This window comes from Gopherus evgoodei, chromosome 5 (genome assembly GCF_007399415.2).
Source record: "Gopherus evgoodei ecotype Sinaloan lineage chromosome 5, rGopEvg1_v1.p, whole genome shotgun sequence".
NCBI lineage: Eukaryota > Metazoa > Chordata > Testudines > Testudinidae > Gopherus > Gopherus evgoodei.
The window spans coordinates 143,225,796-143,252,889 of record NC_044326.1 but is presented as its reverse complement, the minus strand read 5'-3'; the positions used below and the strand labels follow the sequence as shown (position 1 = coordinate 143,252,889).

The following is a 27,094-nucleotide window of genomic DNA, read 5'->3' as shown; positions in this document are numbered from 1 at the left end:
TACCGACCCTGGGCCAACTCTTTGCAAGCAGTATTGATAAAATACTGCCAGACTGACACGTAGAGAGGGGATTGAACAAGCTGATTAATTGCCACCCGGTCCTGGGGAGTCTGTTCAAAGAATTCTGAACAATCTTAAAGGGGCTAAGCTACCAACAAAAATATGCAGGAAGGGACAACATTTGCTATCTGTGTAGGAGACACTGTGGATGACCATAGGAATTTTAGGCCAGTTAATCTTACTTCATGATCCAGTAAATCAGTGGAAATAATCAAATTAAAATGATAAAACAGCTTGATGACAGGCTAGGACAGGGTCTAACCAGCCAGCCACTGCAAAGGAAAGCAGTACCACGACTAGAAACCAAGCAGTCATGGGCTAAGAGGCAAAGTAACGTCACTGAACAGAAACAGCCCCAGGGAGAAAATTGGAAGTAGGAATAAGTGATCAAATGGTCAACTGGAATCATTTAATACAGTAATCAGCTTAAAAAGAGGTGTAAGCAGGGATGCGACAAAGTTTGTAGATGACAATTACCTAGGTTAGTAAGACTGCAAAGAATTTCAGAGGGCCCTAATCACAGCACGTGAACAGCCAGCACATCAGATGGAATTCAGTGTTGCCAAACTCATGGGAACGCCCATGGGAAGGAATTCATGAGACTATCCATGTTATTTTAGACAGGATTTTAATAAACAGAGATATAAGTCCTTGTGCTTCAGAGCATGAGCGAGCCATGACCTGACTATAGATGGCAGGTTATGTCTGTTTGCGGTGCTCAGGCACCAGGAATATTAGGACTGGGGGCCCTGCTCCAGCAATATTTGGAACTGGGTCTCTCCTCCGGTCCCCGCGGGTGTCCCCCACCCCCCTCGCCCCGCCACATGCCTGCCTGGAGCAGGTCCCAGCCCCCGCCTGCCACCCCTCCCTCTGCTTGTCCCCCCCACCGCGCCACGTCCCTGCCTGATAGAAAGCAGCATATGCCTCTCCCCTGCCTGCTTCTGCTCCCGGGGTAGAACAGCTCCCAGAAGAACTGCTGTCTGCTGCCCCAGGGTCCTAGCGCCTGCCATCCACTAATGGTAAGGCAGGCTGCCCTTACCCTGCCCTTCTGCCCTAGCCCTGAGCCTCTCCAACAACCCAAACCCTTCAGCCCCAGCCAGAGCCCTCATCCCCCTGCACCCTGATCCTCTGCCTCAGACCCGAGCCCCCCCCAGCAGCATGAACCCCTCATCCTCGGCCCCAGCCCTCATTCCCCAGCACCCTGATTCTCTGCCCCAGCCCCGAGCCCCCCCCCCGAGCATGAACCCCTCATCCTCAGCCCCACAGCCCTCACGCCACACCCCAACCCTCTGCCCTAGCCCTGAGCCCCCTCCTGCATCATGAATCCCTCATCCTCAGCCCTACAGCCCTCACCCCTGCACTTCCTCCTATCCACAAACTCCCTCCCAGAGCATGCACTCCCTCCCCTTTCCCACACACCCCTTCTCACCCCCAAACTCCCTCCCAGAGCCTGCACCCCTCACCCATTCCTACACCCCCACTCCTAGCCCAGAGGCCGCACCCAAACTCCATCCCAAAGCCTGCACCCCTCACCCCCTCCTGCACACCCACCCCCTCCCCAGCATGGAGCCTGCACCCAGCACCTAAATTCCATCCCAAAGCCTGCACCCCTCCTGCACTCTAATCCCCAAGCCCAGGACCTGCACCCCAGACCATCTCCCTCCAAACCCCTTCCAGAGCCTTAGGCAGGTGGGGGCGGAGTTTGGGAGGGTGGAGTTGGGGGGGCAGGTGCTGGGCATCACCAAAATTTCTACAAACTTGCCATCCATGGACCTGACTGATTAGGAATAACTCACCCCTTCCTATGGACAGGTTATTAAGGGGAAGATTTTGAAAAGTCAAGACACCTAACTCCCACATGCATTGACAGGTTCTTTGCACCCTTCTTTGACACGTTTGGCCCGTTAGATACAGGACTAGATGGCCTTCAGATCTGATTTGGGATGGCAATGCCTTGCTAATAACGCATTTTGTAACTACATCACTGCTTGCCCAGGTACTAAGCTTAGTAACCTTTTCCCCAGTGATCTCACTCTGCCACATCTGCCTCTGCCTGCCAGCCTATGACAAGACAAGCTTTTATTTTTTAAAAATAATTTCTGATTACAGGAGTTTTAAATCTTTTGGCACTGATGAGTAGATTAACGGACTCAGGCATTACACAACTAAGGATACCGGAGAACAGAGACTAAAACAAAAAAAAAAAAAAATCACAAGTTCATGTTTTCTCAGATATCTAATAGCCACAATTTTTCAGCCAATTCTCAATCCAAGTGTCTACATGAAAGCTCAGAAGGGGATTCTGTGTGCTAGTGTGTTCCAAAGAGCAGACCCACGTACAACCAGTACTCTGGTACAGTGCAGCTAGACCCTTTACAGCGTATGCGTATGTCTACACTACAAACAAACCATTGCACTGAGTCTACAGGCCTAAAACTACCAGTTTTCACTCAGGCTGGAGCCTGGGCTCTGAAACCCAGAGGAGGGGAAGAGTTTCAGAGCCCAGGCTTCAGCCCGAGCCAGAACTTCTACACCACTGTTTTTAGCCCTATACTGTGAGATCTGCGAGCCCAAGTAAGCCCAGGCTCTGAGACTCACCGCCGCAGGTGGTCTGTGGTTTTTTTGCTGGGTGACCGTACCCCTAGATAGATTCTAGATCCCTCCTCTTTTTTAAGAGTCTAAAAACTGTAGTGAAGAATGTGACCTAGGTGCAACACAGGAGCAGTGGGTGGTCCAGCATATTGGTAATGGATTACTACCAGAACGTCAGCGTAGTTACCCAAGTTAGTAATGACCTTGATGCCACCATTCATCGCCGCACCCCGGAAGCGGCCAGAAGCAGGTCCGTCTCCGAGGTAATGGCACGCAAGTGGCTCTGCACAGCTCTCACCCGCAGGCACTGACCCCCTCAGCTCCGGCCATTGGGGGTGCAGAACCGGTGCTCAGGGTGGGAGCAGCGTGCGGAGCCCCGTGGACCCCCCAGCCTAGGAGCTGGATCTATTGGCCGTTTCAGAACAGGTAAGGACGAACTGCCTTAGCTCTGAAGCACCGCCAACGGGACTTTTAATGGCCCGGTCAGTGGTGCTGACCAGAGCTGCCACGACCCAGTGCCTTACATTCCTGCAGTTTGAAAAACACTGCTCTAGACTGTAAACTCGCAGGCACAGGATCATGTGTGTAGAGGGCCTGGTACAACAGGACCACAAACCTGGTGGGGACCACTCCAGTTCAGCATGAAGTTATTGGGCTGGGTGCAGGAATCTCTGGGTAGGATTCTCTGGCCTGTAAACATCTATGAAGCTATGGCACTAATATAACGCACATAATAACAGGCTCTAGAGAGAGTTCTTCCACATCAGAAGTAAGCACCTTGGTGCAGGAGGAAGGGAACGCTTGCAGTACTGCTGCTGCCAGAGTCACATGTACTGGGGAGAGAGGCCTGACATTCCCAGTGTTGTCAGCCTGCCATCCATCATCAGGGGTGAGAGTGAGGGTATTTTCAAAGTGGGAGAAATTGTAATGTACAGATAACTCCACTTCACCTTTACCACAGTAAGTAAAGCTTTTCAAAGACAATGCTCCAGTCCTCAACAGTGCTATGCCGAACACTTGAGTTCTGCAAAGAGATAACGTTCTGTCCCAACACTGATTTATTCCATTAAAAGGACAAATAGACAACACTCAATCAAAGATCACATGAACAACAAAAGCAGCAAATGTCTGCTCTGACCAAAGGCTGTTTATTTAACATTACTTCTTCAGCCTAAAGACCTTTATCACAGTGCTGTGTTTCCATTTCCAACACTTGCACAATCTTGCCTTGTTTGGCAAAATGTTCTTAATGTTAGATATATCCCAAGTGTCTGCAGAGAAACTAAACATAATGCATTAGGCTCTCCAGAAGGCAGCCTTCTGCTGGGGGAGGAACAAGTAGTTTACTTTATAAAGGACAAAGAAAAAGTTAAGAATAACAGGCACCTTCAAAAGAAGAAAGGGATCTAGATAGATTTCTGGAAGAAAGAAAAAAAATGTACTTTTAATTCTCCCACAGGAAGACTTCCACATTTTAGTTAAACAAATATACAAAATAATTCAGGGCCAAAGCCAAAACCTTCAGTGAATATATGGGCACAGCGCCCTTTGAAGTCCATACCAGCAGCAATGGACCACATATGCAATGAATGTTTTGCCCACACAAGCATAGCTTCCGTAACGCAGTTAGTTAAGAGAACAAGTACAAATAAGGATAATGTTTGCAAAACATCCGTTTTTATAAAGACATGAAAGCTAATTTCAGCCCATCAGCAGATTAAGTCAGAAATTAATTTGACCCAATAGGCTTTAGAATGGCCACGTCTTACATTACTATTTTCCCTTTTTATATGGTTGTTGCGAAAAAGCGAAAGTAACTGCTAGAAGAGAAGCAGAATGAAGGAGCTGAGACAGGTCTTTATTGTAAATGACTATGTTTCTGTATCTACCTGTGTTTTCTGTGACAATTACTGATCTAAAGGAATCGTTCCCTCACTCCTGAGTTTTCTCCTTTTCTTTCCCCTTTTTTCATCAGCGATTGCTCGGCACCTTAGCAACCGCTCTACAACTTGCACTGCAAGGCAGTATCTAAGGCACAGCCTGCGGTACTGAGCCACTCTAGCTACAAGTTCTGTCACTTCAGCCATGCACAGAGCCAGGTTTTGGTGTGTGTGGGGGGGAGAGGAGGTCAGGCAAAGATGCTCATCAAGAATCTCCCTTTTCTGGAACACTAAGGCTCAGAATCTCCCTCCAGTCACATCTACGCTGATTTTCCAAACAGTCTCAGCACTTAGGCCTGGTCTACACTATGCGTTTAAACCGAATTTAGCAGCATTAAACAGAATTAACCCTGCACCCGTCCACACAAGGCCCTTAATATCGATATAAAGGGTATTAAACTGGTTTCTGTACTCCTCCCCGACGAGAGGAGTAGTGCTGAAATCAGTATTGCCATCTCGGATTAGGGTTACAGTGGCCACAAATCGATGGCATTGGCCTCCGGGCGGTATCCCACAGTGCACCACTGTGACCGCTCTGAAAAGCAATCTGAACTTGGATGCACTGGCCAGGTAGACAGGAAAAGCCCCGCGAACTTTTGAATTGCATTTCCTGTTTGCCCAGTGTGGAGCTCTGATCAGCACGGGTGGTGATGCAGTCCCAAATCCAAAAAGAGCTCCAGCATGGACCGTACGGGAGATACTGGATCTGATTGCTGTATGGGGAAACAAATCTGTTCTCTCACAGCTCCGTTACAGAAGACGAAACGACAAAGCATTTGAAAAAATCTCTAGGCTATGACAGACAGAGGCCACAGCACAGTGCTGTGTGACAAGCGTAATGGAAAGCCAAAGAATCAAAGGGACGCTCATGGAGGGAGGGAGGGAGGGGGTACTGAGGACTCCAGCTATCCCACAGTCCCTGCAGGCTCCAAAAAGTATTTGCATTCTTGGCTGAGCTCCCAATGCCTGTAGGGTCAAACACATTGTCCGGGGTGGTTCAGGGTATCTCTCGTCAATTTACCCCTCTACCCCCGGGAATGAAAAGGGAAAAAAATCGTTTCTTGACTTTTTTCAATGTCACCCTATATCTACTGCATGCTGTTGGTAGACGCAGTGCTGCGGCACTGAACAGCAGCATCCTCTCCCCTCCCCTCCCCTTCCCGGTGGCAGATGGTACAGTACAAAAGGACTGATAGCCGTCCTCATCATCATCCCATGAGTGCTCCTGGCTGGCCTCAGGTAAAGACGGCCGGGGACGCCTGGGTAAAAATAGGAATGACTCCCGGTCATTCCTGGCAGATGGTACAGAACGGCTGGTAACTGTCCTCATCATAGCAACTGGGGGCTGAGTTCCATCAGCCCTCCCCCCCTCGCTTTCATGTCTAAAGAAAAGATTCTGTACAGCCTGGACTATCATAGCAGCGGGAGGCTGGGCTCCTCTCCCCCCATCGTTTAATGTCCTGCCTGGACTATTATAGCAGCTGGAAGCTTCCTCCCCCTCATTTTATCTCGCTAAAAAGTTAGTGTTTCTTATTCCTGCATTCTTTATTACTTCATCACACAAATGAGGGGACACTGCCACGGTAGCCCAGGAGGGTTGGGGGAGAAGGGAAGCAACGGGTGGGGTTGTTGCAGGGGCACCCCCTAGAATGGCATGCAGCTCATTTCTGCGGGATCTGACACAGAGCGGCTGTGCTCTCTGGTTCTCTGATACACTGGGTCTCTAGTACACTTGTCTCATATTCTAGGCAGGACTGACTATTTTTAGATAAAACATAAAGGAGGGAATGACCCAGAGAGCCATTCCCATTTTTGTCTTTGCAACCCCGGCCGACCTCAGCGAAGGCCTGCCAGAAGCACCCATGACAGCAGCAGACGGTACAGAACGACTGGTAACCACCTCTGCTACCCTGCAAAGGCAAATGAATGCTGCTGTGTAGCACTGCAGTACCACCTCTGTCAGCAGCATCCAGTACACATACGGTGACAGTGACAAAAGGCAAAACGGGCTCCATGGTTGCCATGCTATGGTGTCTGCCAGGGCAATCCAGGGAAAAAGGGCGCGAAATGATTGTCTGCCGTTGCTTTCACAGAGGAAGGAATGAGTGACGACATTTACCCAGAATCACCCGTGACACTGTTTTTGCACCATCATGCATTGGGAACTCAACCCAGAATTCCAATGGGAGGGGGAGATTGTGGGAACTGTGGGATAGCTACGGGATAGCTACCCACAGTGCAATGCTCCAGAAATCGACACTAGTCTCAGTACATGGACACACACCGTCGAATTATTGTGCTTTGTGTGGCCACGTGCACTCGACTTTATACAATCCGTTTTACAAAACCGGTCTATGTAAAATCGGAATAATCCTGTAGTGTAGATGTACCCTTAGGAAACACACAGTTCTTGCCACAAAGTTCTAGCGTAGTCCGAATATGCTAAGTCAATGAGAGCATTCAACAAGTTTGCAAATTCTTGATCTAGGACTTGATTGAAATTCTCTGGTGAGAATATCTGCAGCATCTAACATACCCATGTCACCAGACACACTGCAATATACACACATTACCTAGCCGCAAGGATATAGTAGTGATGAATCACCATTACAACACAAATTCAGTGCTCCTCATGCACTGCTATAGTCAGAAAATAGGCTAAAAAACTAAATCATAAGGTTGAAAAGTCAACTCCCTGGAGCTCAATACACAATCCTATTTCAGAACTGGAAATCAAGGGCCCCTTGAACTACATTTTTATCATATACTGATTATTTCTGCATGGTGTTCCAAGGTTTCACCAAAGTAAGATCATCCGTCAGCCTAGAAGTGGTTCAGCTTGGCATACTGGATCAGAACTCCAACTGCTGATCTTCCATGCAAGGCAAGGAAGAGGCGGCGTTTGGAAACGAGTGAGGCTGCTATAGGGAGAGACAGATCAGAACTGATGAACTGGTCTGAAAGAGGTTTGTATTTGCCTCATTCACAAGATTCAAACAATCCCTCCTCACCCATCCAGAAAATAAGCCCACAAATCATTCCCTTTAAACTCTGCTACCACTGCAGCTCAGAGACTGGCAGCACACTGTGTCCTCACAAAGCCAAAACAGACACCCAGGAGTTCAGGAGGTAGGAAAAGAAACTCCTGGCTACTCTGGTCCATACTTCTGCCCTTCATACCTCCCTGTCTTTCTCCCTTTGCAACTTTGTCCATTTCCTTCCCTCTCTCAGCTCCGTCTCTCTCAATCCCTTTGCCTGCTCCCCACAACTGCAAAGGAACCACAAATGAGGCACACCCTGAGCCATTAGTGACCTCTCCCCCACTCCTCCCAGCAATAGCTGCTGTGAGCAAGAACAGCTAAAACTACTCCAGCTCCTGAAAGGTTTGCTCTATTCTCATCAGTACCCAGATGACCAAAGCACCCATCTGAACAAGTTCTTCAGACAGACCCAGCACAGGAGTAGATAGAGAACTACCAACACTAAGGAATCCACAATGTAACTCTTAAGCTATGAGATTGAAGAAGCCTGTATTCGCAAGTGCTTCCATTAATCACAAGCATTAAAACACTGAGAACCCAAGTCACTCCCAGATGAACACTATGTCTGGGCCAAGTGCTTTCCTGACTCTCAGATGGATCATAGCCAATCTTGCATAATAGAATAATTCACATAATGTTCATACATTAAATGAAGTAATTAGTGGATTGGAGCCTGGACTGGTCCTTGAGTGTTCCTATTGTACTAAAACAAGGCCATTTGATTTTATACAGTATTTTACTACTTCCGTGTATCTCCTCAGGTTTCCCAGGAGTTTGAGTCTGGCAGCGAGAGATAACGTGAAGGCAAATAGTTCCTATTCTGCCTTCACTCAGTATGAATGCTCCCAGAACCTTGGACCTGTGATACTGGAAAATGAATTGTTGGCAAAGGCACCAGGGTATTTATTTTTTTAAATAATCCTTAAATTCCCTTGGTGGGATGCAGGGTACACTTTAGTTTAATGATTCTTTGAATGCCAGCATTCTAAAAGTACAGCAGCACTGCCACACAACTCAGTACCATGCTAACGCAATCACTGGTATAAGCTGAAGCCCTCGTACCCCCTACCCCCATACACATTGACAGAAATTAGTTACTGCTTGCTACTAGAGGATGTTGCTATCTTTTAGTGTTTTCCCAAACCACATTCAGCTGCCAAGTGTCAAAATCCTGCACCCATCAGAATACACAATCTCAGAAGCAGCAATGTGGTTTTGTTCTTGTACATCATTTTCCTACTGTAGCCACCTGTATCCCAATGGACTGGGTTTATCTAGGTGTTTTCTGTGGCTAGAATACACCTCTACTCCGATATAACACGACCCAATATAACATGAATTTGGATATAACGCGATAAAGCAACGCTTTCGGTGGGTGGGACTACGCACTCCGGCAGATCAAAGCAAGTTCGATATAACGTGGTTTCACCTATAACGCAATAGGATTTTTTGGCTCCCGAGGACAGTGTTATATCGGGGTATTCTGCATTTGAAACGAGTCTCAAATCTCTCTCAGCTGGACAACTTCAGTTTGTGCTAAAGGAAAACAGATTTGCAATAAAAAAAAAAAACCATGAAAATCTGTCCACTTATAAAACATTTTTTAACTAGGCCTGGTGCTTTCTGCAGCCTCCTGTCTTTGGATATTTGCCACCGAATGCCATGGTTCAGTACTTCAGCTTTGACTGCTGCTCTGCTCTAAAAATCCATCACTGTAAAATGGATAAAACAACAATGCAGCTTGGAGAGGGAATTCAAATGGAACATTACACTCTTGCTTCCTGCTGTAACACACAAACTTCTCCAGACAACTATTTCATCCTTCAAGCTACTCCAGGTTGAACCAGTTATCTTTCATACCCAATTAGAAGCTTTCCTGGAGCAGTATATTTAATCTAAAGGCAACCAAGCTCACCAGAGTATGCAAGTACAATACCACTTCATCTGAAGTCACCGAAATTTCCCACACATCATTCTGTACTTCCTATAAAAATCTAGGTTCTTCAGACCGTGATCTCTTTGTGCAGTAGTGATCACCTGACTCTTATCTTTGACTGATCACTCAATACATAGAGAATATCCTAGAGACACACCAACATGGAAGCATTCACAAGAGACAATGGCATTCTCATAGGGTTTAGTACTTGCCCCTGGGGCACCTCCGTGTGACTCATCTGAGGATTAGCTCTCCCCAAATTATGGGGATTATGTCCCCCTCCTTCGGTTGCTCGCCCTGTGGTCCGTCTCTATGCACGCAGGTTACTCTCTCTTTGTGACACTGCCTTCTAGCCAGGTCACTACAGCCCCTCATTCCAGGATAACAAAGACCCACCGGCCAAGCACTATCTGCAGACTCGGACAGTTTTCCAACCCACTGGTCAGCCTGTGCCACTTTCCCAGGCCCACTCATTTCTCCAGGTTCCAGCCCAGGAACCCTAAACCCAGAAACCACGGTCTGCTCAAGCTCTAACCTTGTTGCTGTTTCCCTGGACTCTTTCCTGCCTTTCTTCCCTATCTTCTGGGCCTCTCTGCAGGTCATCACTGGAGCTTCCTCTGCTCCCGGTGACTACTTCACCCCACTCAGGTTCTTGTCAGAGTCTATAGTACAAAGTAGGATCTCAGGGGTTACTCTCCCCAGACCTCCTTGTATCTAGCTGACTCCCTGCTCTCTGTGGAAGGACTGCAATCTCCTCCCTGCAGCCCCAGCTTACTCTACACTTCCGGGTTTTATACTTGCTCTGCCTGCCCCTGCCCTGCTGGGTTTCATCATCCACTACGTCTTCTGCTCCCGGGGCAACCCGTCACAGAGTTAATTGGCCCTTTTTCCACTCAGGCCTTGTGTGGGATAGGAACCAGACCTCAGGCACACAGTAAGGAGGGAGAACAAGAGGACTCTGTCACAGGTTAGGGCAACTGGGCCTGTACTCCCACTCCATTGTCTACCAAGGGAACCCACTCTAGCCTCCCAGTTCCCAGCCAACACCTCTGCTGTGCGGAGACTCGCATCTCTCCCCCTCCCCACTGAGGGTTTTAAGGCTGCACAGCCCTGATCTACACTGATATCCCCAGCAAGTCAGACTGCCTAAACCAGGGGTCTCAAACTCAATTTACCTTAGATCCAGTGCCAGAGCAGCCCATTGTCACTCATGCCGCCCAGAACCCGCCCCCCAAAAAACTCCACTCCTCACCTGCCTAAGGCTCTTGGATGGAGCCTGGGTGGGGGAGGAGGTCTGGGGTAGGGGATTGGGGTGCACACTCTGGGAGGGAGTTTGGGTGCAAAAGGGGTGAGAGGTTGGGCTCTGGGAGGGGGTCTAGGGTGCAGGCTCTGGGATGGAGTTTGGGGCTGTGGGGTGTGTGGGGAGAGGGTGGAGGTTCTGGGAGGGAGTTTGGGGGCAGAAGGGTGTTTGTGGAAAGGAGAAGGGTCTGCAGGCTCTGGGAGGTGAGTTGGGGGTGCGGCGCTTATCTGGGACTCCAAGGTGGGATGGGCTGAGGGGCCTCCGAGCACTTCTTCCCCCAGGAACTGCTCCCACAGCATCCCATTGGCCACAGGGGCAATCAGGGTAGGGGCAGCGCACAGAGGCACAATCCCTCCCCACCCCTTGGCCACAGGGAGGGGCCGGCAGCCAGCAAAGCAAGCAGACAGACTCTGCTCAGCTCTGCTGCACCGCCAGTGCCCCTGAGGGGGGAGCACCCGGGGGCAGCAGTGGGGCCAAGGGAGACACCTGGCCCCAAAACTGTTGGGAGCCCCACAGGCCACACTGGGGAGGCTCAAGGGCCGCAGATGGCCTGCGGGCCAGGAGTTTGAGACCCCTGGCCTAAACAAACTAGGTTTCCCTGGGAGGACCGTAAACAGTGTATTGCCTGCAGTTAAAAGTTACTGCACAGCTCCTTCTGAGCAAGCACACATATTCTTAATGTGAAAACATTACATAGAAAACACATTTTAATTGTAAAAAAACCTACATGCATGCTAAAAAGCTTACCAGAGGTCACACTCAACTGAAACCTACCAGTGCCTTACGTTATAGTCTCTCACAACCATAAGTGGGTTTTCCCCGTGGTTACAAAGTTCACATCCATCTGTGAACCAGAACCAGAACCGAGGCTGGGCAGAACAGCCATTTGTTTATGCTCCTTGGGCAATTTGATCTTGGCATTGTGTAACAAGTGATCAGAAGAAAATGGCTCTCTCCTCAGAGCAGAGCTTCAAAAGGCTTGGTTTTTACATAATCAGAGAATTTGCATTAACTTTCCTGGGGAATACCTATGGAGAATCCTCTTAACACTTATTGTCCCAAAGTCCATACTCGTCTGGCACATTTTCAATATGTTCATTTGTCACATCTCTCCCTTAGAGAAGTTACATACAATCCAGGCCCACAATAATATATAAACTTAACACAACAGGGTCTTTCAAGAACACTGAAGGAAGCTGCCATATTTGTCAGACTCCTTTCATATTTTAACAGCTTAAGGCTCTCCACAGTATGACACCAATTAACCACCATGCAATCTGTCATGGTTGTAAACATGTACAACAATCACTTTGAATTACCAGCGTTCAGGGTCTGGGTTGGTGGTAGGCATCTGGGTGCAGAATCTTTCTGCCACGCTCAGCTCCAAAAGGCTGCACTACGGACACACCAGGATAGAAGAGTTGGTTCTCACATGGCGAATTGCCTCCCCCATTACCATTCACCTAAGCCCAGTTACATTCTCCTAAATTTGTTAGTCTCTAAGGTGACACATTCTTTTTACTGATACAGACTAACATGGCTACCACTCTGAAACCAGTCTCCTAGTGTGCTCACTCATGTCAGCTGTGACGGGACAGCAGGAAGATTTCCCCACTTATTATCTGTATCTCCGGGCCCCCTTGTGCTAGGCAGTGTTAGTATATAGGCTTGTTTGTCAGCTTGAGATAGACTTTTGGGTTTGACTTTTTGATACTCTTCTCTCTTATACTAATCTGTGTAAACAAAAGACAGACACTGTGTGTTACACCTGCCCACAAGAAAATGGGAGAAGAGAGTTAAGAGATGGAACTGAAGTGTTACAGGCTATGGTAGGAATTTAATATCTGAGAGTACACTGGAAGGCTGCCTGGCTCTTCTCTCGAGGCAACATCAAGCAACCAGTCGGGAGGGACAATGGCGGATTGGTGGGGAAGATATAAAACACTAAAAAGCCAAAGAAATGTCTGTCCCTGACCATAGCACAACCGCACTCCTCATCCTTCCCACAGAATACAAAAGAGGTGGAACGAAGACCCTAGGCTCACGACCCTCCAAAATAGAACATGACCATAAGTTGTAAGGGGTGGGACTGAGGGCATGAATTGCAGGTATATCTGGGCCTACTAAGGAGGAGGGAATGGGGAGGGGAGAATGAGGACACAGAGCAAGGCAGAGCTGGGACTTGTAAGGTGCTCTAATGAGGTTCATAACATAGGAGTGAATACAAGCTTTATAGATAACTAGCATAACTAATCCATTGGCCAGTACTTTACTTTTGCTTAGACTAAAATGAGATTTTAAAATTTCCATTTGGGAAATGGCACCAGCCTCTCATCCTGGTCGATATGAACACCTTGCTGTTATCAATGTTTTGCCCTGGAGAAACCTCCCTTTAAAAAAAAAAAGAAAGAAAAAAGAAAGGAAAAGAAAAATCACACCACAAACTGGCAACAGCCACGCAGGTTTACACAAAAGGTCCTAAAGACACTGACTTTATGGCAATCTCCCCATTCTCCCACAGCCACAGAGAACCACTATTGACTTATCGAAATCTGAAAATGCTGGGAGTGAGAGAGACTGCCCACAGTGCTGCAAGAAATAATGGGATGAAGCTTGGAAAAAGAGCATCTCTGCTGAATGTAATCCAAGCTCTCTCTCTCCAGTCTGGAACGGGAAAGGATTATTCAAGTGATAGGGGTCCTTCTTACTGCAAAGAACAACCTTGCACTGGCCAGGGGTATGGAAAGACCTAATCTGTCTTGTCACTAATTCTGAAGAGATGCAGTATAAACAGTTCTAGTTCTCATTGTGGAAGGCCAAATGGGCTTCTGCATAATTCTGTAAATAATACTTGAAAACTAGGTATATGTTACAGTAGTGCTTGCAGCTCACCTTTGGGTTTAGATCAGTTTGTAGACTGATAAAATATGTAAGTTAGGATGGGAGGTGGAGGTGTGCCTTAAAAAAAAAATCCAGTTTTAAAAGTATACTGAAAGACTTCTCATCATAGTAATATATATAGACATATATATTGGAATTGGAAAAGGTTCAGGAAAGGGCAACAACAAAAATGACTAGGAGTATGGAAACAGCTTCTGTACGAGGAGATTAATAAGACTAAGGGGATGGGAAGGGGAATATGATGGAGGTCTATAGAACCATGACTGGTATGGAGAAAGTAATTAAGTGTTGTTTACTCCTTCTCATAACACAAGAACTAGGGGTCACCAAATGAAATTAATAGGCAGCAGGTTTAAAACAAACACAAGGAAGTATTTCTTCACACAAGGTGCAGTCAACCTGTTGAACTCTGATAGAGGGTGCTGTGAAGGCCAAGACCGTAACAGAGTTAAAAAAAGAACTAGATAAGTTCATGGAGGATAGGTCCATCAATGGCTATTAGCCAGGATGGGCAGGGATAGTGTCAGTAGCCTGTTTGCCAGAAGCTGGGAATGGGCAACAGGGGATGGATCACTCGATTACCTGTTGTGTTCATTCCCTCTGGAGCACCTGGCATTGGCCACTGTTGGAAGACAGGATACTGGGCTAGATAGATCTTTGGTCTGACCCAGTTTGGTCGTTCTTATGTTTTATGTTAACATCAGAGTTATGGGACACATGCTTGCTGGAAACTAACCCCAATAAACATTGCACTTCACACTTCTGGTCTTCTGCTTTCTGTCTCCGTGACATGAACCAGGGGAGGGAGTGAAAGGAAAGTCCTCTAACAGGTGGTGCACAACACATGGATGCCAACAGGCAGGGGAGCACAAGGTAACCATGAAATGACCCACAGCAGCCATCCCAATGCCCCTTCACTCGTAAGTGTACTGTTTTCCTTGCTATTCAGACCTTCATTTACAAAAAAATACATTACATTAGGGCTCTAAACATTTTCTGATCTGAACTGTAATAACCCCATTTAGCACACCTGCGCTACTGTACACTTATGTCTAGTGGCAATGCACAAAAGGAGGTGGGTGCCTAAACCCCAGTCTAGGGTCCATCGTGATGCATACAACTCTTGCTGAATCCTGTATGCACTTAAACTCATTTGGCACTTAAGTTTCTGCAGTAAAAGTCTCCTTAGCACCCACGTTTCTGCCTCCGGGAATGCGCACTGCTGCCTCCATCTAGGCGCTTGTGTGGCTATTTCCCACCTAAACCCCAGAACAATTCACAAATTCTCTGGCCCAAATTATTCTGTAAAAGACAGAACACACAGCCATGAGAATGACTCCGCAGCCTAGGGATTGCAGCACTCACCTGGCAGGTGGGAGCCCCAGGATCCAGTGCCCCTGCTCCAATCACTCTGATTATTTATCCACAGTGCAACAGCTTCAATAGGAGAGACCAAGGGAGCCCCACAACTCTATCCCATGGTTCGAGCCCGCCCCTGAGAGGAGGCAGATCCCTGTTCTGGCAGCGAAGGACTAGAAATGGGGCTCTCCCACATTCTAGTTGAGTGCCCTATGCACTGCCCCAGAAGTTCTGCAGGAGCTCTTCCTCCGCCCAGCTTCTTGCCAACAGGGTAGGCGCCTACCATCAAGGGAGAGTTTGCAGCTGAGAATCTCAAGCAGAGGGATGTGCCCAAGGCACCTAACACCAACAGAGGGGCAGGGTTTAGCGCACACACCCTCGTTGCCATCTCTCACTGGCTACCTTAAGCAGCTCCCCACCCAGCTGCTGTCTTTTGTCACTCTGAATCTAAGACACCTCTTCCCCTCTTTCACTGTATAGGGGCTTAGGCACCTAACTCATCCTTTGTGAACTGCAGTGATTTTCTAGGCATTATGACACCAACAATCACAATGCCTACCTCCTTTTGTTTGCAGTGGTGTTGTAGCCATGCGGGCCCCAAGATATTAGAGAAACAAGGTGGTGGAGGCAACAGCTTTCACTGAACCATCTTGTCTCTCTCACTAACAGAAGTTGGTCCAATAAAAGATACTATCTCACCCATCTTGTCTCTCTAACTCTGATCATACATTCAAGCTTCAGGGACTATTCACTTCTCTGAAACACGCTGAACTAGATAACTGCCAAAAATGGAAACTTTGCCATTTTTTAAACTGCTGAAGCTGAGTGAGAGCTAATCTTTGCTTCCATGAGGGATCTTCACGCTGCACAGAAAGTTACCAGTGAAATAACCACTGGTAAGTAAGTTAGAACACTCCTTTTTGGTCCATGCCAGTCCTTAAGATAAATGCTGCTGTGAAAACCATGGCTGGTACATTTTTAATGAAACACATTAACATGAGCAGCTTTATGGCAGCACAATTTGTGTCACATTGCAGTCTAATGCTTACTAAGTGGTACTACTAACAGACATCTGTCACCACAACACAGAGCACACTGAGACACAGGATGCGTACCTGATGGAATGGCAAGATACAAAAACCTGTAGGAGAACATTTCAACCTCCCTGGCCACACTATAGCAGACCTTAAAGTGGCCATCCTGCAGCAAAAAACTTCAGGACCAGACTTCAAAGAGAAACTGCTGAGCTTCAGTTCATCTGCAAATTTGACACCATCAGCTCAGGATTAAACAAAGACTGTGAATGGCTTGCAACTACAAAACCAGTTTCTCTTCCCTTGGTTTTCACACCTCAACTGCTAGAACAGGGCCTCATCCTCCCTGATTGAACTAACCTCGTTATCTCTAGCTTGCTTGCATATATATACCTGCCCCTGGAAATTTCCACTACATGCATCCGACGAAGTGGGTATTCACCCACGAAAGCTCATGCTCCAAAACGTCTGTTAGTCTATAAGGTGCCACAGGATTGTTTACTGCTTTTACAGATCCAGACTAACACGGCTACCCCTCTGACACTTGACACCATGCAAGGCACTGCATTTAGCTGTATGGAGTGGAAATCCATCAGCCTCATGAAGAAACTTGCACAAATACAGACAGATATCATCTTCCTTTCCAAATGCAAATGGATGGACATCATACCAAATGGACTAAAGGTAAAAAATCCCACTGCTATCTACATACTACATAGACCACAGTGAGAGATTATGCCATACTCTATCAAAGAAACTGAGGAATCACCTGATCAGCATCCTATACAGCAAACAGGAAAACATCAAAAAAGAGCTCTCAAACCTGGAGACTCTCAGTAATAACCAAACTTTCATACAAACGGACTTCACTAAAATAAGACAGGAGATCTACATTACTCACTTCACCTCTCTACAAAGGAAAAAGGACTGTAAGCTGTCTAAACTCCTACCTGCCTCATGGGGCCACAACCGTGGTACCCTCAACCCACCCAGCAATATCGTCAATCTATCCAACTACACACTCAGCCCAGAAGAAAAGTCTGTCCTATCTCGAGGACTCTCTCTCTGCCCTGCCACCTCACCAACATGATACAGTTCTGCGGCGATCTGGAAGCCTACTTTCACCATCTCCAACTCAAAGAATACTTTCAGGACAACACTGAACAGCGCACTGATACACTGAATGCTTCCACCAACGTGCACAGGCAGAAATTGTGGAAAAACAACATCGCTTGCCTCATAACCTAAATCGTGCAGAATGCAATGCCATCCACAGCCTCAGAAATCACCCTGACATTATCATCAAAGAGGCTGATAAAGGAGGTGCTGTTGTCATCATGAACAAGTCCAAAAGGAGGCCGCCAGACAACTCTCCAATACCAAATTCTACAGGCCACTTTCCTCAGATCCCACTGAGGAATACACTAAGAAACTGCACCATCTACTCAGGACACTCCCTACACTAACACCGGAACAAATCAACATACCCTGAGAACCCCGACCAGGGTTATTCTATCTACTACCCAAGATTCACAAACCCAGAAATCCTGGACGCCCCATCACCTCGGGCATTGGCACTCTCACTGAAGGACTGTCTGGATATGTGGACTCTCTACTCAGACTCTATGCCACCAGCACTCCCAGCTATCTCCGAGACACCACTGACTTCCTGAGGAGACTACAATACATTGGTGACCTTCCAGAAAACACCATCCTAGCCACCATAGATGTAGAGGCTCTCTACACAAATATCCCACATGCAGATGGAATACAAGCTGTCAGGAACAGTATCCCTGATGATGCCACAGCACAACTGGCTGCTGAGCTCTGTGCCTTTATCCTCACACACAACTACTTCAAAATTTGATGACAATATCTCTCTTCAAGTCAGTGGCACCACTATGGGCACCCGCATGGCCCCACAATATGCCAATATCTTTATGGCCGACCTGGAACAACCCTTCTTCAGCTCTTGTCCACTCACGCCCCTTCTCTACCTAAGCTACATTGATGACATCTTCATTATCTGGACCCATGGGAAGGAGACTCTGGAAAAATTCCACCACGATTTCAACAGCTTTCACTCCACCATCAACCTCAGCCTGGACCAATCTACACGGGAGGTCCACTTCTTAGACACCACGGTGCAAATAAGTGATGGTCACAGGAACACCATCCTATATCGAAAACCTACCAACCGCTATGTCTACCTTCAGGCATCCAGCTTCCATCCCGGGCACATCACATGATCCATTGTCTACAGCCAAGCAAGCACTGAGGTACAACCGCATCTGCTCTAACCCCTCAGACAGAGACCAACACCTACAAAATCTCCACCAAGCATTCTCAAAACTACAATACCTGCACGAGGAAATAAGGAAACAGATCAACAGAGCCAGACATGTACCCAGAAGCCTCCTACTGCAACACAAACCCAAGAAAGAAACCAACAGGACTCCACTGGCCATCAAATACAGTCCCCAGCTAAAACCCCTCCAATGCATCATCAGGGATCTAAAACCCATCCTGGACAATGATCCCTTACTTTCACAGGCCTTGGGTGGCAGGCCAGTCCGTGCCCACAGACAACCTGTCAACCTGAAACATATTCTCACCAGTAACTGCACACCGCACCATAGTAACTCTAGCTCAGGACCCAAACCATGCAACAAACCTCGATGCCAACTCTGCCCACATATCTACACCAGCGACATCATCACAGGACCTAACCAGATCAGCCACACCATCACCGGTTCATTCACCTGCAAGTCCACCAATGTAATATACGCCATCATATGCCAGCAATGCCCTTCTGCTATGTACATTGGCCAAACTGGACAGTCTCTACGGAAAAGGATAAATGGACACAAATCAGATATTAGGAATGGCAATATACAAAAACCCGTAGGAGAACATTTCAACCTCCCTGGCCACACTATAGCAGACCTTAAGGTGGCCATCCTGCAGCAAAAACACTTCAGGACCAGACTTCAAAGAGAAACTGCTGAGCTTCAGTTCATCTGCAAATCTGACACCATCAGCTCAGGATTAAACAAAGACTGTGAATGGCTTGTCAACTATGAAACCAGTTTCTCCTCCCTTGGTTTTCACACGTCAACTGCTAGAACAGGGCCTCATCCTCCCTGAATGAATTAACCTTGTTATCTTTAGCTTGCTTGCATATATGTGTGTGTGTGTGTGTGTGTGTACACACACACACGCGCGCGCGCCCCTGGAAATTTCCACTACATGCATCCGACGAAGTGGGTATTCACCCACGAATGCTCATGCTCCAAAAGTCTATAAGGTGCCACAGGATTCTTCGCCGATGGAAAAACGTTTCCCTTAATAGTCAGACACTTGCCAGATACACAGTGTAAGTCCAAAAGGGAAATTATATTAGACTAATGCTCACATTAGGTGCCCCAATGTCAAGTTTGTGTTAGTTACATTTGGCATGAATTTTATAATCAAAGCAATTTTTATATTCCTGGAATTTCCCCTTGGCTCCCTCCCACCATGGTGGTTCTTGATAATTATTTCCTTCCTATTACACAGTTTAGTTGGTGGGAATCTGAAACCTCTTAATAAAATAAAAGGAAAAAAGTCAGGATAGCTTTGGGTTCCTCATCTGTTGCACTGTCATTTAGTTATAACAGGCAGCAACTCAGAAAGTGCCATCATGTGAATGGTACCAAGAAGTGACATGATGGTAATTACAAAGCAAGTTTAGACAGATGTACTATAATAGGGTGAGTTAATAGTGAAATCCCATTAAGTAGAGCTTTGTCAAAGCACTGCATTATCTGAACTGAACAATTTACTTCCAACTAAATCAACAGTGCCAAGTTTTCTGAATTAATGAACACTGTGAGTCCGGCATTACATCCAAATGGCTGCAAGCTGAAGCTAGACAAATTCAAACTGACTTGTTTGTTTTCCACAGTGAGAGTAATTAACCATTGGAACAATCTACCAAAGATGTGGCAAATTCTCTATCACTTAGGACCTCTAAATCAAGTTTGGTTGCTTTTTCAGAAAGAAACTCTGTAGCTCACACAGGAGTTATTGGCCTTGATGCAGAAGTCACCAAGTGAAACTCCATGCCTTGTGCTATGCAGAAGGTCAGACCAGATGATCATAATGCCCTCCTAGCATCAAATCTATGAAGCCTCATCACTTCACAATGAGAAGATGTTCACACTTGCACTATTAGCTCACTGGTGTGCATAGTGAGAGCTTACTTAACAAAAGAAAAAGTTCCAAACAGACGTAGTAACACACCATATGAAGTCTGCTTCCAGACCAAAAGAAACAGCTCACCAAACTCACAGCCTGAACTCCAACTTAATTATCATCATTTACTTAAGTCTTGAGCTCTCAACAGACTCTCAGCTTTGTAACAGTTGTCTGAAGGTTACACTTATACCCTTAGACTTACAAAGTCTAGAAATGTGTAGAATACCATCTTAACAACCCTGGGGCTCTGCCACTCTCTGGCCAGCCGTGCGTACCAATCGTAGTCTGCATTTTACATGCAGTGCATCTGATGGGCTTTAGGTAGCATTTCCAGAGCTGTGATCCTAAGTTTACTGCACTTTCACAGTTGGCCTGTGGAGTCAAGGAATTATGAAGTCCAAGGTTTTGGGGTCTATATCTTTATATGACACACAGCTGAGGTGCCCCCATCACCCCACACCCCTGAAATGTAAGCTACATAACATTTTAGTCCAGTCCTCAAAAAGCAAGCAGCACCAGATGCACTAGGTATGTGCCAATACTAGGTCTTAGTGGCACTTCAAGGTAGTCCTTTGAAGGATGCCAAGTCTCTTCATGTTCACAGACAGACATTTTAGAAATTCACAGTAAACAAACAGGTGTGGAAGTCTGAACAAGCCTTTCATTCCAAGAGCATGTCCCCACTACAGTCTCATCATGAATCTGAGACACAAATACAAGAAAAGGTTTGCACTCCTGGCACAATATAGAATTACCATGCAACGGAAACTCAGCCAGCCACACTCTGAGTCTGATGGGACATAATCCCACTGGAGAGACTACTGCTCAGCTACAGAAAATAAAATCCAATTCACACAGGTGGTAGCACTGTATGCTCAAGGACCCACCTGTATTCCCACAGTTCTTGCCTTCATTTTGATCAGCCTAAAGCATCATGGCGATTGCACCCTGATTTGCATGCCCTACCTTTAACAACTTCAGGAGCCCTTCTGAAGGCAGGACATGAGTTGTCTCCCATATCCCATTTCCAAATGCCCATTCTATTAGAAATTCTCTTTGTTGTAAAGCTAAAGACTATGTTTTGGATCATTAATTTCTTATTGGAAGCATTAACCAGGAATCATCTCTGTTTTATTTAAATCTCTTTATTCTCCTCTAAATCAAAGAAGGATCATTGGCAAATTTACATTAATCTGCCATATTACAATCCCATCAAATTTCAAAGACTGACTCTTTCCTTACATTAAAATCAGGTTCTTTGTTTATAGTGAAGTGCACTATGATCTGGAGTACTTCAAACCACTCAGATCATTTTCTTAAAAAGAGAAATATTCATACCTACCAGCAAACTCCAAGGTACCACAGTGGTTGGTTTGCTTGTACATTTACATGATATTTAAGAATCCATTAAGGTTTTTGTCAGGGTGGATTTGATTTAAATCACTAATCAGGAAGCCTCAATTTAATCATGGTTTTCTACATAAAAGTGCATTCTTGTTGGTTGTTGTAAAGAATATGCATTAAGGTTATAACTCAGAGATAGATGTATGTTTCATTTTTAGGAAGTATACACTATACATTTAAGTGATTTATTCTGAAAACTTTTCAGATTAGTTTTACAGCTATATCGGAAAATGAATGAGAATTTGATTATTTCATTTACCAAAGGTAACTGAAGCAGATATTTACGAAGTCATTGGGAGGCGAACTGTCATTAATTAGAGGATTTTCTTGCCATGCTGTATTAGGCGGAGAACATCACTAGACAGATATTTAAATTGTTTTACTTAACTAAAACAACAATGTTATGTATTCTGGATTTTTTCTTCAACGGCAAACATAATATTTTAACAAAACAAGCATATGAATTTTTGAATTTAATTAAACATTCAAGTTCTTTTAAAATCAGGTTTGTTTTTGTTAAAATTGTTTTTAACTAAAATAGTTAAATGAAATTTAAATAAATAAATAAATTGACTGTCAGTCAGGTCAACATGAGAAACTTAAAATATTGGCTTCTGCAGCTAACTCAGTCGTCTTTAACCTTCATTTTCCTGTGTGTTCATAATCTGGAAAAGAAAAACAAGCTTTCCTGCTTTTTCAAGTCACAAACCATTTCTCAATTTGGAATGAATTAGTCCAAAGGAAGAAAATATTCTTTCTACACCAGCAGAAGAAGCTACTGCTGTTAAAAATGAGATTATCACTTCAACAGTCCCTGAATCCAAGTGCTTAAGTGACTTCCACCAGTTCACTGCTGTGAATTTCTTTAAAATATCATCAAACATATTTCTTGAATGGTTCTTATTCCCAAACTGGGTCTCTTGAATGGCCTGCTGCCATTATAGGTTTCCCTTCTAGTGCAAGAATGGTATGGTAGATCTCAAATCAATGAAGGCTACACTCCGAAAGACCTCAAGACTTCTGGAATATGCTGCTTAAACAATTACACTTTTGCTTCTACTGCCTGTCCCGCTCCCCTTACATTTATCTCCAGATGACTTCTCCTTGTCCATATCTATTCTGCCCCCAACAATATTCTATTCATTGAACTTTTTGAAACTTTTCACTTTTAGAAAGGGGTAAGGGATTGACTCCATGTACACAAATTTGCAGAGGGACAATAAGGTTGAGGTCTGTTATTTCTCACCTCAATATATTATTTATTTTAAAACATTTTTGTTGTTAACAAGCATGTTATCTCTGGAAACATAAATCCACAATTTGAGAACTGCAAAACTAAGCATCTCTGATGGTATCTTCTAGACTGAGCAAGATTAACCTACATAATCTGTACAGAAGTCTCTGAAACCCCATAAAATTGGGTCCCCAATCCATAAACTATTGGAACTCATTTACAAAACTTTTCTTAAACATTACATGAATATATTGTCTCAAACTATAGAATTAGAATTTATAATCTCTATTCCATGATGAGTTAATTTTGAGCTATAATGTATGAATTAAAACTATCTTTAGATAAAATGTTTTTGAGGGGAAAAAACCTATCCAAAAATCCACTTTTTTTTAAATCACTGATTTTTATCCACTCTGCTTTTTGTAGGATCTCTCTCCCCTTTCTGTAATCAGATGACAAAGACAGACTGAAAATAGCATAGCCCTTAATCAGCGTCCTGTAAGATCACCTGGGCCAACAGCGCCATTCAAATGGCTATTTGACTTCAGCTAGTTCTCTTAATTCTCTCGGGGCGGGGGGAGGGGGAACAAGTAATTTTCTTATATTTAATCCAAAAAGCTATTTTCATTAGACAAATGGAGTTTTTTCTTCATTCAGACTCCAATCGTAACAGAAAAATCAAACAAAAAAATCCTACTTTAGTGATTTTCTAGCCTTCGAACATGACCAAGAACTTGTTTCACTGAATACTCTCAATTTTTCCCAGCAATGAGCCTGCCAGAAGGAAGTAAGTGAGAGCCAGTTAGTCTGTGCTGTCATTACCCAGAGTCCCTTACTAGACTACAGGCCAAGCTACCGTAAGCAGATACCTGCTTAATACTCCAGCATCAAGGAGACTGCAGAGCATAAGACACTGCCTGAAGGTTAGACCTGTATTGTCCATACCAGGGGTCTCAAACATGGGACTCCTGCATGTGGCCCGCCAAGCTCCCCACACCCCCCACCCACCCCTGCCCCTCTGCCTACCCACGGGATTGCTCCCTGTGGCGCTGCGAGCCCTGCACCGCTCTCTGAAGCAGCGGGCAGCATGCCCCTTCGGTCCGGCGGGGGGGAAAGAGGCAGAGGGCTCCTGCATTACCTCCTTCCAGGCACCGCCCCCCACAGCTCCCATTGGCTGGGAAAAGGGAACTGCGGCCAACGGGAGCTTCCTGGGAGGTACCTGGAGGAGCGGCAAGAGCTGCAGATGCATGGAACCCTTAGCCCCTCCCTTTCCCCCAGGGGCTGCAGGGACACGGTTCCAGCTGCTTCCTGGAACGGAGCTGAGCGGCACAGGGCCGGGGGCCAGGGCAGGCAAGCGGCGCCGGGCTGGAGCTCGCATCCTGAACCCCAACTCCCTGCCCTGAGCCCCCTGCTGCATCCTGCACCCCTCCTGCACTCTCTGCCCTGAGCCACCTGCTGCACCCTGCACCCATAACACACCCCTCACCCTCTTGCACCCCACACACCAACTCCCTGCCCTGAGCCACCTGCTGCACCCTGCACCCGTAACACACCCCTCACCCTCTTGCACCCCACACACCAACTCCCTGCCTTGAGCCCCCTGCTGCATCCTGCGCCCCTCCTGCACTCTCTGCCCTGAGCCACCTGCTGCACCCTGCGCCCATAACACACTCCTCACCCTCTTGCACCCCACACACCAACTCCCTGCCCTGAGCTCTCACTGCACTCTGCACCCTTTCTGCACCCCAGCTGCAGCACTGAGGTGGGGACTTTGGAGAAGGAGTTGGAATGGGGCGGGGAAGGAGTGGGAAGAGGCGGCCCTAATGGAAGGGATGCAGTGGGGGCGGGGCCAAGGGCAGCAGGGGTGTGTGTGTCAGTAATGCAGCCCTCTGGTCAATGCACTAGCCCTCATGTGGCCCTCGTGGTCATCTGAGTTTGAGACTCCATACTGTTGCACAGCTGTTTACATTTGCAACGCACCATACAAACATGCATTAGATTATCCTCCAGGGAGATAGGTAAGAACAATCATGCCCACTTTACAGAGGGGGAATCAGACACGGAGGAAGGCTACATATCTCTGGCAGATTAGCACGTGAGAGCATCCAATGCCCAACCTGGTGCTCAAATCCACAAAGGCACACTGCTTAAGTGGCATTTCAACATCTTTCTAAGCTCAGATCTGACAAACAGCAGAAAGTGGAAGAGAACAGCTGTGTCTGCAGTGCTACAGCTCAGATCAGTTCCCAGGGCATCTTGGCTTAGGCAGTGAGAACTGGATTTCCAGTACCAATGAGTCACTGCCATATGAGGTCATTTGATCAACTGTCTGTTCCTCAGGTCACCTCACCACATTCTTCACTCTCTCTAGTCCTCTTTTTCCTCTCACACTGCCTCACACTTCTCCCTCTCCTTTTGCTCCCACTATTTAAAGTAACACTCTGCAATGATTCTGATCACTAGATTGCCCATTAACAGTATTTTCCTGCTGTAAGAGATACATATAGGTTATCATCTTTAATGCTACAAACAAACATCTCTTCAAAGAATTTTTCACAAAATCAGTGATGTTTAAAGAAATTTGAACCTTTTCTCTCTAGCTTACTTTACAAGTTACTCTTGCTCTGTATGAGCAGATTATTCATAGATTCCATGGCCAGAAGGGACCATTGTGAACTCCCGTATAAACACAGGGCACACACCTTTCCCAAAATAAGTCCTACAGCAGATCCTTTTAGAAAAAAACATCCAGTCTTAAATGCAATTCCACTCATATTGCTGTCAATGGCACGCATATTTGAGACATCAGATTCTAATTACACTAAGGCCATGGCTACACTGGCGCTTTACAGCGCTGCAACTTTCTCGCTCGAGGGAGTGAAAAAAACACCCCCCGAGTGCTGCAAGATACAGCGCTGTAAAGCCTCAGCGTAAACAGTGCTGCAGTGCTGGGAGCGCGGCTCCCAGCACTGCAAGCTACACCCGTAGAGGATGTGGAGTACGTGCAGCGCTGGGAGAGCACTCTCCCGGCGCTGCGACCACACTCACACTTCAAAGCGCTGCCGTGGCAGTGCTCCCGCGGCAGCGCTTTGAAGTTTCGAGTGTAGCCATACCCTTTGCCTACTGAACTGTACCTAACAATGTAAGTTAACGACACTAGAACTACAAGTTATCAAGTTTTTAAACGAAGCAAACAATACAAGATTCTGATACACCTGGTCAGAGATGGAGGAGATCACTATAGAACAGTGTATCCAGCTAGTTCACAAGACTCATTAGCAGAGGTGATGAAACACAGCAGAAACGATTCTTAATATGAATGCAGTCAATCCAATCCATAAAGCCAAAATCTACACGAGCTTTACATCAACAAAATAAACAAACTCAGAAAAGTGACTGTTAATTAACGTTTATATAATACAAAACAAAGAGCAATTCAAAGCAGTGCATCCCTTTTACAGGTCACTTCCTACACAAACAAATTTCAGCAAGTCTAAAAAGTAATGCAATAAAGGCACAGAATTCTGTTTTGCTTCACTAGCCAAACTGAAAGATCCATTCAACTGAACCCAGTATTACACTATTGTTGCTGAGCTGGGGAATCATCATAAGGGCCTACAGCAAGAGATGACTGCCTTCAAGCAATGTGCTGCCACATTGGCACCAAGACACCAGCTGATTAAGATTAAGGGAAACTTTGCTGAATTAATAAACCCATTTTATACTGTTTGCCCAGGATTCCTTAACAAAGTACAATAACTGTAATCTTTCCTTATTGTTTAAAAACTGTTTTTTCCTATATTTATAATATAGTCCCTTGACAATTTGCTTTCATTGCACGCAGACATGCTGACTACTTAATGGAGTGTTATTTATGAGTTTGGGGCTACCCAAACATTTTAAGAAAAGGGGCAGGAGGGAGGAGAGGGAAATAAGGGTTTTACAGCATTTATTTTTAAAAAATAAACAAAATCAAGTGTTATTTGCATTAAAAAGGTACAGACTCTGCGCCAACATGAAAAAGGATAGGCCACATTTCCAGCCTACCAATCTT

At 46.0% G+C, this 27,094-nt stretch overlaps 1 protein-coding gene across 1 annotated transcript in view; it reads right to left on the bottom strand.

Moving 5' to 3' along the window:
* The window catches only part of MFHAS1 (malignant fibrous histiocytoma amplified sequence 1), a 39,351-nt gene that overhangs the window by 1,005 nt on the left and 11,252 nt on the right, over nt 1-27,094 (bottom strand). The window lies entirely within an intron of this gene.